General features: G+C 35.8%; 1 pseudogene; it reads left to right on the top strand.

The window, feature by feature from the left end:
- Nucleotides 1–1,471: 1,471 nt before the first annotated feature.
- LOC136258559 (alcohol dehydrogenase [acceptor]-like) lies at nt 1,472–8,169 on the top strand (annotated as a pseudogene).
- The last annotated feature ends 8,236 nt before the right edge of the window (nt 8,170–16,405 follow it).

The raw sequence follows: 16,405 nt of genomic DNA, 5'->3' as shown, positions 1-16,405 counted from the left end.
TATGAATTTTGGGAATGATTTTCTGATAACAGGTGATCACCCAGTTGGTACATGTAAGATGGGATCAGTGGATGATCCTAGTACAGTAGTTGATCCCAGGTTGAGAGTGAAAGGTGTTGAAGGAGTAGTTGATGCTTCCATCATAGATTATATGCTGGGGGTTATAAATCTATGCTTCCATAATGCCTTGAATCACATCTTGAAACACTAATGCCCCAACAATATTATGATAGCTGAGAAAGCTGCTGATATAATAACAGCTGACTGGATGGAGGTCTTCTTAAATCAGCTTGCTGTAATTGTATTATACAGTGTAACGTGCTGTAACCATTTAGAGAGAGGTTTGATTGTTATGCCACACAAACTGCAAAATAAATTTTAGTTTTTGAAGTTTAGAATGATGTTTCATAAAGCTGCAAATAACAATGTGACTAAAATATGAAATGAACCTCCCGGTTACTAGCCTGACTTTGGAGTTGGGTAGCTTCCAGTCAGTACAGAGCATATCTTATTTAATACTATATAGGTGATACGGATGCACATTGAAAATAATGTAGATTGTACATGCATGCAGGTGAGGTATATCTAGATTATGATGTGTGGGCAGTTTTAAAGACAGTTAAAATTGGCTTAGTGTCAGTCAGGATTTTAATAAACTGACCAATGACACTATCCAGTTCCTTGTGAATAGTAGAATCAATGATCTTATTTACAGAACTATCAGATGGCTTGCGTGACATAAGTAAAATCTGTCCGGGACTGAGCTTTCTCCAACCCTTATACACATTTAGCTAACCCATAACCATGCAGCTGGCACAGAACCAGTGAATACTTATGACCCCATCAATTTTGCAAACACATCTTCAGACAACTCAGAATTGTATATAATTGATACAATTCATAACCATTAAATACATGATAATATACTCATGGATGAATCTGGGAGATATTTTTATTTACTGAGCTACCAAAAGATTATAATTAATTGTGCTAAAAATCTGGAAGAAGTTCTAAAAAAGAACTAGCTATAATAGTAGTGGAATTCAGTCAGAAACTTGGAATGCAATTTCAAATTGGAAAAAAAAGAACAGAACTATAGCTACACTATTGGATTTTTTAAGACAATGTGCAATAGTGGACTGTCAAAGACAATACATTGTAGCCATGACTACTGTACAATAGATTCAGGATTGTATGACAATTTTGCAAATGGTGGGCCAAATTAATATAGGGCATAGTCATTTTAATTAGTTACATGGTAGAAATTTAAAATGCACATACTGTGGTGCAGCTACTGTGGCCCTGAATCCTGAATACACGAGGATGATTGAGGAACCCATAACTATAATATAAACATTGAAATGACATTTTTGCATGCATGTCATAATGGACATATGGCAGACACGTGTAGGGTGGTGTCCGGAAATCCGTCACTCTCCAATATTGGCGCCTACTAAAATAGGCGCACAACTACTAATTATATCCTTGAAAATCACCCAAGTCGGGCCATCGCTAAATCGTTATTGTCGATCAGTGATTCAAAACTCCAGGTACGTTGGTACATAATGCAAGGTAAATGGGTATAACTCCACTACGTGAATGTCAAATGCTGGCAGGGGCGGATCCAAGGGGCATTCGTGGGAGTGTGTGGCAGCTGGTTACAACTGCATGGTTGATACAAATATATACACTCAGCATGCGGAGCATGCTTAGATTGTTCAGAATGGTGAACGCTGACCACTTTGTTGTAGTCAAGTTTTTCTTTGCCACACCCACTTGTGCCAGTTGTGGGGGCATTTTATTGCTTTCCGAGGAGTCACTCACTTACTAGTTATTTTTATCATTATCAATAATGATGTGGTATTCTCTCTGAGGCGCTAGTCAGGCGGCGCCCGCCTTTTTGCATAAAGAGGTCATGGTATCTAGGTAGTCGGACACGCACTTTAAGTATGTCTGAACACGATCAGTCTAGTGTCACAGAAGTAGAGAATAGCTATCTTTTTAAGCGCTACTATAATCAACTCGTGGCCTGCAGCTGGCCGGTGAACTGAAATTTCTCAAGCTGCATAGACTCTGCTTGCAGACTCTAGATCTGGTATGACTTTGAACTCCAGTAGCTTGTATCAGCTGTATATTAAAACAAGTCTGAAACTAGCTGTGTTCTTTTTTCTTTTTCTTTTTTCCTACAAACTGACCCATTTTGCTGCATAAATTCCTAAAAATGAACTAATGAATGTCACTAAATATAGTGAATTTCACTACTAATTTCTGCCACAATATACTCACTATTAAGTAGTGACATTCGCTACTTTTGTAGTGACCTTCACTACTCTTTTGTAGTGACCCTCAGTGAAATTCACTAATTTGTTTTTATAGTGAATCAACAGCTTTTTGAAATAGGTATACGACCTATAATTGGTGCAGGGATGCAGCTAATAGTTGTGAATACAGTGCAGGTGAGACTTGAGCACCACACACTGCTTAAAATAGAGCACTAACTGTGATTTAATAGGTATGATATGAGATATGTAAAAGTGATACAAATCACTTCTACTATCCCATTTACAAGTGTAAGCATCAACTAATGACCATTACCGAAGTGTTCATAGCGATTATACATCCCATGTGGGGTTACTCTAAAATTATTTAGGCTCTGGTTATTAGTCCACACACATTACTAACATCACATCCAAAGCTCTATCAGTTAAAGCATTCCTACAGAGAAATCTTAAGTCCTGCCCAACTCAAATTAAATTGAAATGTTATAATGCCATGATAAGGCCAAACTTAGAATATGCCAATCCTGTCTGGTCCCCTCACACCTGAAGAGACATTGATAAACTTGAATGAGTACAGAGGCAATCTGCCAGATTCGTTATGGCTGACTTCTCGCATTTCAGCAGCGTAACCAACATGCTTATTGACCCTAACATTCCCAGTTTAGAACACCGCAGACAAGTATCCAACTCTACAAAATTGTTCATAATCTCATTGATATATCTCCTGTTGATTTAATCCCCGTCACTTCTAACACCAGAGGACACGACCAAAGATTTCATCATATCTACGTAAGGACCAATCAGTACAGTAACTCATTCTTCTCTAGATCAATAAGACTGGAATTCACTCCCATCTGATGTAATCCAACAACAATCATTACAAATTTTTAAGCACCAACTGAAATTATTATTACTCTCCCCTACCAATCAGTAATCCCATAATCAATCATCTTGTAAAACATTTTGTATGCATGTTTCATATGTACGTTAATCCTCAAACTGAGGCTGCACATTTTTGGAAAATAAAATAAATTAATTAATAATACATACATGCATGATTAATAAACACATAATTATTGCCTTTTGAGCACATGTACAGAGATACCTAAATTATAGATGCTTGTTTGTTAATATGAAACAGTATTAATATGAAATAGTAACTTACAAATCATAATACACAAAAGCAATGCACTATCAAAACAAAGCACAAGTCCACGCAGTATAGCAGCTTTCTGCTCCTCAAACTCTTCAAATGTAAGGATGCTATCATCACTGAATAACCTTTTAAGTGTGCTTAATTGCTCAAACGATTTTCCTCACACTTCAGCCATTCTATACAGGAGACATTACATGTGGTAATTGGTTGTGGGCTTTCTTCAACTGTCTGATGAACAGCGGGGGACTGTATGAGAGTAGATCTATCACTGACTGAGTAACCATTTACTGCTTGCTACAATTAGCAGCAGAATTAATAATTGTTTCTTGCAGATTTGATCTTTCCTTCCATTTTGGAGTTACTTCAGTTATAATAGGAATTTGTGGAGGTGTATCTTTATCAGAATGAACCCCTAGCTGTTAATATCATACTAGTACACAAACGATACTGCATTTCATTCAACTTCACTCTGTCACTGTTTCTTTCTTTTAACCCTTTCACTAACTCTTCAACCTTTGCCTCCTATTCCTCTCATTTGGTACCACATTCACTAGTTTTTGGATGCTTAGCACTTGGTTCACTTGTGCCTGTTGATCCATCACACCACAACATAATTTCTTTACTGCAACAACTGTACATCTCACACAAATCTTCCTCTGAATAAATCCGATACTTAGTAGAGCGGCAACCCTTAAATATCCAACCAAAAATGAGGTAGTCTATCCATTATCCTGATTTTAATGTCTGTATGAATCTCATATCTCTGAAAGTTGCCTATTTCTTCTTATTTGGGTTAGTGATTTTAACCCTGTAGGTTTCAGAGATTCTGGGTTGGTGCTAAAATGCATCACAGTTAGTGACAGACAGAATGAAACAAGTGTAGCTAACTTACTTGTTGGTCCAATCTATATAATTGTTGATGGTAAGTCAGGTAGTACAGTGAAAAGCACTTTGCCAGCTGAACCAGTTTGACCAGCAGATCTCTGAGCAGACCAAGAGCAGGTTTTTTAAGATGTTCATGCATGCATTTAGCACATGACATTGGTGAAAACGTAAGATCTCAGTAAAGAACAGTATAGAATCATGAAGATTTCTTCCCATGAAATAATATTAATTTTGCTATAGAAACCAGCCTCACAATACTTTCACACTGCCTTGGCAGTATTGGTTTGGTATAATCAAGCCCAGAAGTGCCTTTAGTGTGACCTGAAATGCTTCCAATAAGTTGTTAGCTAAAAGTGTTTCATTTAGTGAAATTTTCTTCTAACTGACTAACTGCCAACTCTTTCAGACTTCAATAACAACTAAGCTATGAACTTTGCCCTCTCTTGTATTTCTTCTCACTGGCAGCACAAGGTATTGATTCATGACAGCAGCACATTAATATATTTATGTGTCCATAATTTTCAGACCACACCTCCAACAGCCAAGGTAAGCACATTGGTTCTAAACTAGCGTAGGGCTCTGAAGGTAGTCAAAAACTATACAAAAAGGCTACATTGTTTATTAGTGATTCAAATAAAAGTGCTTGCATATAGTTCTGCACTCGATGTCTGGTGTCATTCTTTCCTTTGATGTGGTGCATGTTATATAAGTTCATAAACGATGAATATGTTACAAAACAGTTAGATTTACTAACATTAGAATAAAATGTGCTTAAACAAGGTGGTTAGATTTACAAGCTAGTAGTAACATTGTGCTTAAACAAGGTGGACTACCACCTGAAGTGTACACCTAATCCACCATGCTGGTTATTGCCAGTGAGCTATATGGGATTAAGTAGAAGTAAATGTTCACTTCAGGTGATGGTCCCCTAGTTTATATTAAGTATTGTTTAATGCATTGATCTCTGCTATCTTGCAACATTCCTTATGTCACAGTTTCCTAACACTTGTTTCCTTTAATGTCTTGAGGTTACTATCTAGAATAAAAACCTGTGGAGCCAGCTAGTCTAGTCCGTGGTATTTTTACTATATTTTCATCAAATGAAACTGGTAAAGGGCTACAAACGAAATAACCTTATTGTTAGCTTACTTTCTAGACATTTGCCTAATGTCATTGACACTATAGTAGCTGCACTTTTCCTTTACTCTTTTTTATCTACTTCATTCAATTGGCTTCAACCAGAGGAAGATCCTAAAACACTTAGAATGTACCAACAAGGTCTGTAGCCTTGGTAATTAATTTGTGGTTAATTGCCTTTATCATCCTCAGGTCTGAAACCTTGTCAACACACTCAGACTATAACATACGTAGTGCAGGGGAGAATATAGAAGTACCTGGGGTTCCAAAACTCCCCTCTGAAACATCAACCTGTAGGCTTGCAGCATTATAACATCTTAATATACTAAATGAATGGGAGCAGAGTGAGCAGTACAACTACGTAGGAGACTTGTCTCAAAAGTGGATCAACTTTCCAACTAAGGTATGTATCGAAAATCTTTATAAAGATTGAGATACTATAATAACAGAGCAGTTAGATGTATTCTAACAGAGTAGTCTAACAGTAAATTCATATTGGAATAAAACGAATAATATATACAAATGTTGACTAACTTGAAATTTGCTCTAGGAGGGTGACCAACATATAAACCTGTGGGGCTCTATAGTGTTGGTCAAGGTTTTGGAAATCCGAATAGCATAGCTAAAGGATTTATACAACTAGTAAAATTCTCTGTTGTATGGAGTAATTTTTTCATTCTACAGGATGGGCAAATATCAGTTATTCATGTTGATACTGGTAGTGATCATTTCAGTGATAGTGTACCAGTGGATGAGGAATAGTGGTCCAGCCCATATTAACACATTCTCACCAGATGTTGAATATGACTACATCATAGTTGGGGCCGGATCAGCTGGATGTGTACTAGCTAACAGGTTAACGGAAGATCCCAATACTACAGTATTACTATTAGAAGCTGGTCCTGTTGACACTAACCCTATTATACACGTGCCAGCTGCATGGATTGCAATGATTGGATCTGAACTGGATTGGTCTTATAGAACTGTTAAACTTGCCGATGTTGGACTAATGCTTGAGGATCAACGGTACTATTGGCCACGGGGAAAAGTATTGGGTGGCTCTAGTTCTCTGAATTCACTATTATATGCTAGAGGTAGTCCGGCAGATTATGACACTTGGGCTGAGATGGGAGCTGATGGGTGGGGATTTGATGAAGTGCTACCATACTTTCTTAAATCAGAAGATTCACAACTTGAAGAAGACAGCATGTACCATTCAACTGGTGGTCCACTTACAGTCAGTTATCCATCATATTCTACTGTAGCTGCTAAGGCTTTTGTAGAGGCTGGAAGAGAACTGGGCCATAGAGTAGGGGATTATAACGGGGAGTCACCATTTGGATTTTCTATTCACAACTGACTGTTAAGAATGGCAAACGAGCTAGCACAGCTACTGCCTTCCTACATCCAATAATGGGTAGGAGTAATCTTCATATTGGAACTGGTGTAACAGTAAGGAAGGTGATTATTGAGGATAACAAAGCAGTTGGTGTTAGTTATATACAAGAACCAAATAATGTTGAAGGTAGTGTAAGAGCTAAACGAGAAGTAATCTTATCAGCTGGATCTATTGGTTCTCCACATATTTTAATGTTATCAGGTATAGGCCCATCATTACACTTAAAAGAAGCTAACATTGATGTAGTGGCTGGTCTACCAGTTGGAAAAAACTTGTATGATCATGTCATGGTACCATTATCCTTTATAGCATCCCCTGACAGCGAGCGACACAACACAACACTGCATCCAGCTAACATGAAATCACTCTATAACCTGTTGCAGTACTATGCCTTTGGAACTGGTCCATACTCTGTTAGCTCAATTGAAGCTGTAGCATTTCTAGATTCTGGGATTGATAAGGATATCAATAGTCCTGATGTTGAAATGCACTTTTTTGGAGGTGTAGGTAGTCAAGGAAAGAAATTTGGTTTGTCTGACAAACGACGTAAAGAGATATTTGGTCCAGAAGCTGGTGAGCCAACTCAAAGGGGCTATGCAATTGTGCCTACACTTTTGAAGCCAAAGAGTGTTGGAGAAATACGACTTAATGTAACACATCCTTTTGATGATCCTATAATAGATCCTCACTATTTGGAAGATCCCTATGATTTAGAATTGTTAAAGAGAGGTGTCAAGTTAGCACTTCAAATAACAGACACATCTGCATTCCGTTGTGATGGTGTTAATTTGAATGTTAAGACCTGTAACTCACCATACACGTATGATACAGATGAATTTTGGGAGTGGGTAATCCGATCAGTTGCAATGACTGTCTTTCACCCAGTTGGTACATGTAAGATGGGATCGGTGGACGATTCTAGTGCAGTAGTTGATCCCAGGTTAAGAGTGAAAGGTATTGAAGGATTACGAGTAGTTGATGCTTCCATAATGCCTCGAATCACATCTGGAAACACTAATGCCCCAACAATTATGATAGCCGAGAAAGCTGCTGATATGATAAAGGATGACTGGAAAAGTCATGAATAAATACCTTGCATTGTTACAGTAGTGTAATATTTACATTTTTATAATACTGTATTAGCTACTATAGAGTAATAATTGTGAACTACTGGTTGATTAAGTGTGAACTATAGTACAACCTTGCTGTTATTCTTTATTATAACATTATCATCTTTATAAAACAGTAGTTATGCTTAGTTCGTATACCTATGTACAATTACTTTATAATTCGGATTTAATTTTTTAAGTTTGTATGATGGACGGGAGAGGGGATTTAAGTATGTATGTTTACAGCATGCATGTGTGCTAATGCACGCAAGTACATATGCTTGCATGCATACCCACTAAATATTATTGTTAGCATGCCATTATTTTATGTTGCAAAATTAATGCAACTGGACCTGCAAAAAATAGGGCGTGTGGGTGCACAAAATTTGCTTATTTTGATCATTTAATTTGTACATAGCTACAATGCTATTTACCTGATAATGTGAAAATCTGTCATAACCATAGACTATTATAGCTACATGTGTAATGAAATTCCAGAATAAAAGCACCGTGTTTGCTTTTGTATTTTGTTCCATGGATAACTAGAGGATATGCGCTTAATATTCATAATGTATACATCTGCATGGACAAGCATTGGTTCCCAAACACATGTGAAAATCATTCCATGCAGCCCCTCACACTAAGTTTCTTACCAAACTTAGATGTTGATTTTGAACAGTCCGGATCTGACATATTGATTAACAATCACGCATGAAGATTGAAATAACAATTGACATTGCAGACACAAAACTACTTCATCCCTAGCAATGCTTACTGAAGTTATAGCCCTTTTCTGGTCATATGCAAACAGTACTGTACGTAGATTTTTCTTGCTCTTGAAAATAATGTCATACATCTTTGTATGCATATTATGTCATCCACAGGAACTGGTTGTGGCTGAAAGGTTTGGTTGGTTGTAAAGTGGCTGAAATAGCAAGCTGTATCACAGAGTAGTATAACTCTAGCTGTAGGGGTGGATCCAGGGTTTGGGTACATCAATGTTTAGTACTGAGTAGGGGAGTTGAGCTATAGGCATTTATTTATGTTTTAACACTGCAGTTTTGTGCAGAGTAGTTTTTGTGCACAAACATCTATTGTAGTAGTTATGCTTTCTGAGTGGTCTCCATTAAATATAGGGATAAGTGATTTCCACGAGTAGCTCCTAAACTGTTTTGTGCCATATATTATGATATCAAAGATCAGTCAGTGTTCAGTATTATATGCAGCCATGGGCACACCAACTTGGACACTAGTTATAGAAAAGAACACTTGTACATACAATTCTCTATAATTGAATGCACTATAATTAGATATTTCTGTTACAGTATCTCGATCTTTTATGAATTTTTTTTGGTTGAACATTTTCTTGGTTTAGCTACTTAATTAACTGTAATGTAAAACAACACACAGAGTAAAGGATCAATTCAACTTCCATTGGTAAATTTAAACTTCAGAATTTTTTGTTAAAATGACCATCTATAAGTGGTTGTAACCAGGGTAGGCATTTGAACTAAATCAGTCAAAATAACTAGGATAGGTCAATACAACTGTTAACTTAGGATGTTGAAATAACATATTTTGATAATTTCAGTGTGTATATTGTCAAGTCTACTATGGTAAAAATTAAATGACCAGCTACATGGTTAAATTTGCAGTGCACTGGCCATTACAACACTTGTGTTACATCCCACAATCAAAAGTGAACATGGAGAATGTGTACATAGGTTTTATATACAATTTAAAAATTCTATAAGATCAGGTATGTTTAAAGTATTAAGATGCAGTATGTAACAATTATCGTGAATATGTGTCATAGATAGATTAATGTATGCTATTACTAATGATGACTGACTTGTTAATTAATGTAATCAAGCAAATAATCAAATATTTTGTGACGCAGAGCTAATTTTACCACAGATGATTAAAATGACCATGATGGCTAGATTATTTCAAACACTTAGCTAGAGGTTGAAGAGACTTCTGGGTAATATGACTATACAGGGGCGGATCCAGAGTCTGGAAAGATGGGGGGGGGGGGCACCTTGCTGAAGAGCAAAAAAAAAAAAAAAAAAAAAAAAGGTCACAACAATAATAGCTAGTACCAAATATCACGTATGTTATGTAAAATAAAATCCTATTTATAGCTTCATAAGTAAGCTGCACTACCTCATGAACATTGTGACTGCTTTATTAGAGTAACTGATTGCTCTATTAGAGTATCTCGATCTTGTATGCAATTTCTTGAAGGGGGGGGGGGGCATTTGCCCAAATGCCCCATCCTGGATCCGCCATTGCTATATCTTACAAAGTCAAAATAAACAAGTACATCCTTGGGTCATTACTACCAAAAAATTGGTTGTTTGAATTGTAAGTAAAACAACCCAAAAATTTGGGTCGTTCAGACTCGTTTGTACCCATTTAAATTTGTAGTGCAGCGAAAATGCTACCTAAGAGCTATGTTGTGCAACTTTTATTGGCATCTAGGTCTGCTGATCTTTTATTATCCTCCCCCCAGCGCTTATTGATCACTGAGAAATTCTCTCAGTGATCAATATGCATGCATGGCGGCTAGTGTTTTTCTAGTATACTAGAACTAGAACTAAAAGTAGTTTTAGTACAGCCTTTTCTTTTTAGTCTATGAACTAGATCTAAACTATAATTCCATTACAATATATTTTTAAAAACTGGAGCTACACTAGAAAAGCGTTGTTTTTAAGTTTTTGAACAAGAACTAAACTAAAATTAATATAGTATGTTCACGTTGAGCTGAATCCTGAAAAACAGCTAAAAATTAAAAGTGGATTATTTCTCAACAGAGTTAACATTTCAGCCAACCAGATGATTATTGGTAACAGCAAAGGTGTCAACAACAGACACGTACGGTTTGGCTCCATTGCAAGTTTGGGAAAGGGCTGTAATGGACACTGTACTTATATGGCTTCCCCATAGGAAATGTATTGTGAATATTTTGATTGGCCATAAATATTATGTCAAACATTTGGACAAAAAGATTTTGAAATATTTTTAGTGGGTCAAGCAGTACTACAAATGTATGGGGTGCCATTTGTGTCAAAACTCCACTTTTTTTAGACATTGTGTTTTTCATGGTTATTTACATACATTTCAAGGTTATTTACAAATAACTGTAGAATATGCATGGTTATTTACGAAAAGCATGGTTATTTACGAAAAACATGGTTATTTATGAAAAGCATGGTTATTTACAAAAGCATGGTTATTTACGAAAAGCATGGTTATTTACAAAAGCATGGTTATTTACGAAAAGCATGGTTATTTACAAAAGCATGGTTATTTACAAAAGCATGCATATGGTTATTTACGAAAAGCATGGTTATTTACAAAAGCATGGTTATTTACGAAAGCATGGTTATTTACGAAAAGCATGGTTATTTACAAAAGCATGGTTATTTACAAAAGCATGGTTATTTACAAAAGCATGGTTATTTACAAAAGCATGGTTATTTACAAAAGCATGGTTACTTACGAAAAGCATAGTTACTAAGTTTTATGTGCGATATCGCTACTACAAACTGGCAGTTATATACAGGCTGTATATATATATCGATAGCTTAGTTAATAATGGTGCGCAGGGGTGGTGCATGGAGCAGGCCAAAGAGTGAGATAGCCAGGCCAGCTGTAAGTTGAAGACCAAAATAAAAAAAGGTCACTGCCTGCTGACAATAGCTGCTCTCCACCAATTATATCTCCTTACTTATAACTACACATACATGCATAGCTAAGTAGCTTGCTACACTGCTTCTCTGAATACTGTGACTGTTCTATTAGACTATCTAGGTCCTGACTGTTCTATTAGAGTATCGATCTTTTCTTGCAAACAGTGTCCCATAAAAGTGTGTGGGGGGGGATGTCCCCCCCCCGTCTTCACCGCCCATGACGGTGCGTATATTTGCACCGGATTCAGTCTATAATTAGCGTTCCCCGGCGTGGGCTAGCTATAGCTGTCTGTAATATTGTTAGTTTTAATCTGGTGCAAATACACTAAGCGGATCGGAATACGCCAAAACTGATGGCCAGTGTACTACAGTCAGGACCTAGATAGTCTAATAGAACAGTCACAGTATTCAGAGAAGCAGTGTAGCAAGCTACTTAGCTAGTATGTGTAGCTATAAGTAAGGAGATATAATTGGTGGAGAGCAGCTACTGTCAGCAGGCAGTGACTTTTTTTATTTTGGTCTTCAACTTACAGCTGGCCTGGCCATCTCACTCTTTGGCCTGCTCCACCGCCCCTGCGCACCGTTATTAACTAAGTTATCGATATATTATATAACTGCCAGTTTGTAGTATCGATATCGCACGTAAAACTTAGTAACCATGCTTTTCGTAAGTAGCTAACCATGCTTTTGTAAATAGTCATGCTTTTCGTAAATAACCATGCTTTTGTAAATAACCATGCTTTTCGTAAATAACCATGCTTTTCGTAAATAACCATGCTTTTGTAAATAACCATGCTTTTCTTAAATAACCATGCTTTTCGTAAATAACCATGCTTTTCTTAAATAACCATGCTTTTCGTAAATAACCATGCTTTTCGTAAATAACCATGCTTTTCGTAAATAACCATGCTTTTCATAAATAACCATGCTTTTCGTAAATAACCATGCTTTTCGTAAATAACCATGCTTTTCGTAAATAACCATGCTTTTGTAAATAACCATGCTTTTGTAAATAACCATGCTTTTCATAAATAACCATGCTTTTCGTAAATTACCATGCATATTCTACAGTCATTTATAAATAACCATGAAATGTATGTAAATAATCATGAAAAACACAATGTCTAAAAAAAGTGGAGTTTTGACACAAATGGCACCCCATACAAATGAGCCAAATTTCAAGATCGTGTGTATTTGCATCCATGAGTTATTAAACATTTTTGAGGATTCAGCTCAATGTGAACATACTACCAATACTAAAACTTTATACTACCAATACTAAAACTTTTAGTCTACAACTTCTACTGCAACTGTTGTTTGAGATTTAGCAGGAACCTAATTGGTGAACTGACTATATATCTGGCATATTAAAGCCTGTCCTTGAAGTACGTATCAACATAATAATATAATTAGAAAATATAACCTTTGTAAGAACAAAGGCAACTTTCCATTACCATTTCAGCGACCACTGCTTGGGTGGAAAAAATATTTTCTTCTGGTGGAGAGGTGACAAGGGGAAAACAAAACACGTGAAAGGCAATAACTTAGAGAGATCCTCTTATGCAGAAACAAGTATATTGTTTAGGTAGGATGTTGTTTAAATCTTTGATTAGGAAGTTGGTGGTGTAGGATGATAATTCTAATACACCTAGTTAGTGATCAAATTTTTTGTAAAAGCGATGAATAAGTATGACAAAGTATATTTTTAGCATCAGTACTGTACTATAACTAATACTTACTAAATTGCAGGTACTATATAATGCTAACTAAAATTGTTTCAGCCATAGATACTAGAACTAATACAAACTATTATTGTTTCTAACAAGGTATTATCTTTGAACATTTTAATCAGTGAATTCTCTATTAGAGTATTTCACTACATAGCAACTGGTCTATTAGAGAGTATCAATCCAAGGAGCTGTTTCCACTGACTGCTCTATTAGGGAGCATTGATCTATTCTCATGAAATTAAGCTCCATGGTTTGAAATATCCACCTAATATGCTGGTATAGTACTCCAGCCTGTTATACGTTGGCACATTTGACACAGGCCTAATTATTTTATTTACTTCCCTAGTAACTTTACAGCATGAATTAGTTATACTGAATCTTTATTCTTAGAGACTGTAATATATCAGCACATGTGTTGCAAAACCTTAATAAATTTTAAAAAGTACAAAGTGTGCATAATGCTTCACAATTGGGTGTGGCTCAAAGAGATCACCTGATTTCATGCTGGAGCTACTCCCACCACTGGGTTTTGCCTGGAGGGAGTCTCATTGGAGGAAGGTCTGGTGATGTCTATACTGCACTAGCGTAACTGTATTTCCTTGTGGTGGACAATGAATACTTTAAATAAAATGCCCAACACATAACACAAAGGTTGGGTTATTCAGGGTAATGTGCAGATATACACAACAAGTAAGGATGTTATCACCTGATCAGTTACTGATGATGGAGTGTTATGAACAAAACTCTTGTATACTGTTAGTGCTGTTTTAGTAAGGACTTTTAGTTTTAGTATTAGTTATAGTCATAGTCAGTTTCGTCAATAATTTTAGTTTTAGTTATAGTAATTTTTCTTAATTCCTTTTAGTTATTGATTTAGTTATGATTATATTTTCTGTGTTATTTTAGTTTTAGTTATAGTAACATTTCTAAAATCGTTTTAGTTTTAGTAATCTTTTCCAATTCTTTTTAGTTTTAGTAAAATATTCTGTTGTATTTTAGTTATAGATTTAGTTTTAGTTATAACACGGATTTGCTTATAGTTATAGTTTTAGTTAACTAATACATATTCGTCTTACTAAAAGTACTTTTAGTTTTAGTTATAGTTAACTAAACCACCATCAGGTCACAAACTATAGCATATAATGATGTTTGGATGCTACATATAGCAGTACAGTTTCATTCTGTGTTTTGTTCCACCTGTAGAACATATGTGAACTTATATGTGCAGTAGTCTAAGCAACATAGTGTTGTTTCAGTAAAGAGTTTTAGTTTTAGTTTTAGTTAAAGTCTTAGCTAGTTTCTTCAATAATTTTAGTTTTAGTTTTAGTTATAGTAATTCTTCTTAATTCATTTCAGTTATAGATTCAGTTATGGTTATATTCTGTGTTGTTTTAGTTTTAGTTATAGTTTTAGTTGTGCATAATACAATATTTTGGTTTTAGTTATAGCTTTAGTTATCTTTCTTAATTTTTAGTTTTAGATTTAATTTTAGTACATTATTCTGCTGTTTTTTAGTTATAGATTTAGTTTTAGTTAACTAATACATATTTGTCTTACTAAAAGTACTTTTAGTTTTAGTTATAGCTAACTAAAACAACACTATATACTGTAGAGAAACTGTAGCTACCCTTACAAAGGCTGTGTTGATTGGTGTGGCCTGATATCAAATAAACGTGATGTAAAGGAGAGTCTACATACGTACATTGAGTCATAGTTATTCATTGTTGTGTTAAACAACTACTACCAATATCCTAGCACATCTACCTAGTAAATGTATAACAGTTGTAACTAATTAAGTCCTTGTTCAAGAATGGTCGATACACTGCATGATCAATGTATGTAATAGGGGTAGGTTGACCCACACAGCTAATCACAGACTACGAGCATACACATGTGTGTTGTACTAAAAGTGTTCCCACTAGACATTTCAAGAAGTACTTACTCTAAACCTTATACCATTGAATTGGTAAATGGCTGGTCTAATCATGATTAGCCCTGTATTATGTATGCCTAAAGTTTGCGACAGCAACCCATGAAGTGTTTGTATATGCTGCAAGCCTGAAGCAGTAGTTTATACAGGCCTGTTACCAAATAGGTCACTATCCTATTGACTGTGACAAGCTTGCTGCAGTCTCAGTAATGTTTGTGCATCCAGGAGTGTGTGCCTTTAGGATTATGGAACAAGCCTGTAGCTACGTGGTATGTTTTAAGACTGAAACTGTTTCCTCTACCAAACTATGACAACTAATGATACTTGTATATTTAAATCCCACAATGCAATATAAAAGCTTTTTGTACATTGTCAAAACTTATACATATAATGAGTAGAAGATACCAGGGCTTTCCTTAAAGTACACCTGATTAATGGTATGTGAGGATGCTTTAAAGTTTAATTACAATACAATTTTCTTATTCACAAAGAGACTCTAACAGAAGTCTCTTAGTACTAAGAGTCTTGTGGTTAACCAATTAACTAGTTGTCAGTATGTACAGTAGAATTTATGACTGGGCCTGCGAAAATAGGGCATGTGGGCACACGAAAATTGCCTACGTTTTCAAACTTTGATACATCATAACGTTGTATTCCATTATTGCTTGGCCATGAAATTTTCAGCACTTATTAAACATTTAGTTGGCTTTACCCGATAACTACGTGTATTTTAGCTATTACACATGCCTCTTTTGCCTTCGAAGATGGCGTATAGCAACAGTAACCAGGACACACCCTCGTTTGCAAAACCTCTATATAGGGGTACAAGTTACAGAATGAAACTATTCTACTATCTCAGTACTGAGATATGAGATGTTATATGGCAGGTTGTAGTTTGTGCCCACATGCCCTATTTTCATAGGCCTGGTCATATTTATTATCTACCACTGAAATATTGTCAATAAAACAATAGCGCAACTAACCTACGTAGCTAGTGTTGTTCGCTACCCTATACCGGTGAGTTAACAAGAGTGTCAAGGAAGGTATTGGTACGTGTCTTATTATTCTAGAAAATGGGATGCATT

Source organism: Dysidea avara, chromosome 6 (genome assembly GCF_963678975.1).
Source record: "Dysidea avara chromosome 6, odDysAvar1.4, whole genome shotgun sequence".
Taxonomy (NCBI): Eukaryota; Metazoa; Porifera; class Demospongiae; order Dictyoceratida; family Dysideidae; genus Dysidea; species Dysidea avara.
The sequence above is the reverse complement of the archived record's forward strand: the minus strand, read 5'-3'. Positions and strand labels throughout refer to the sequence as shown.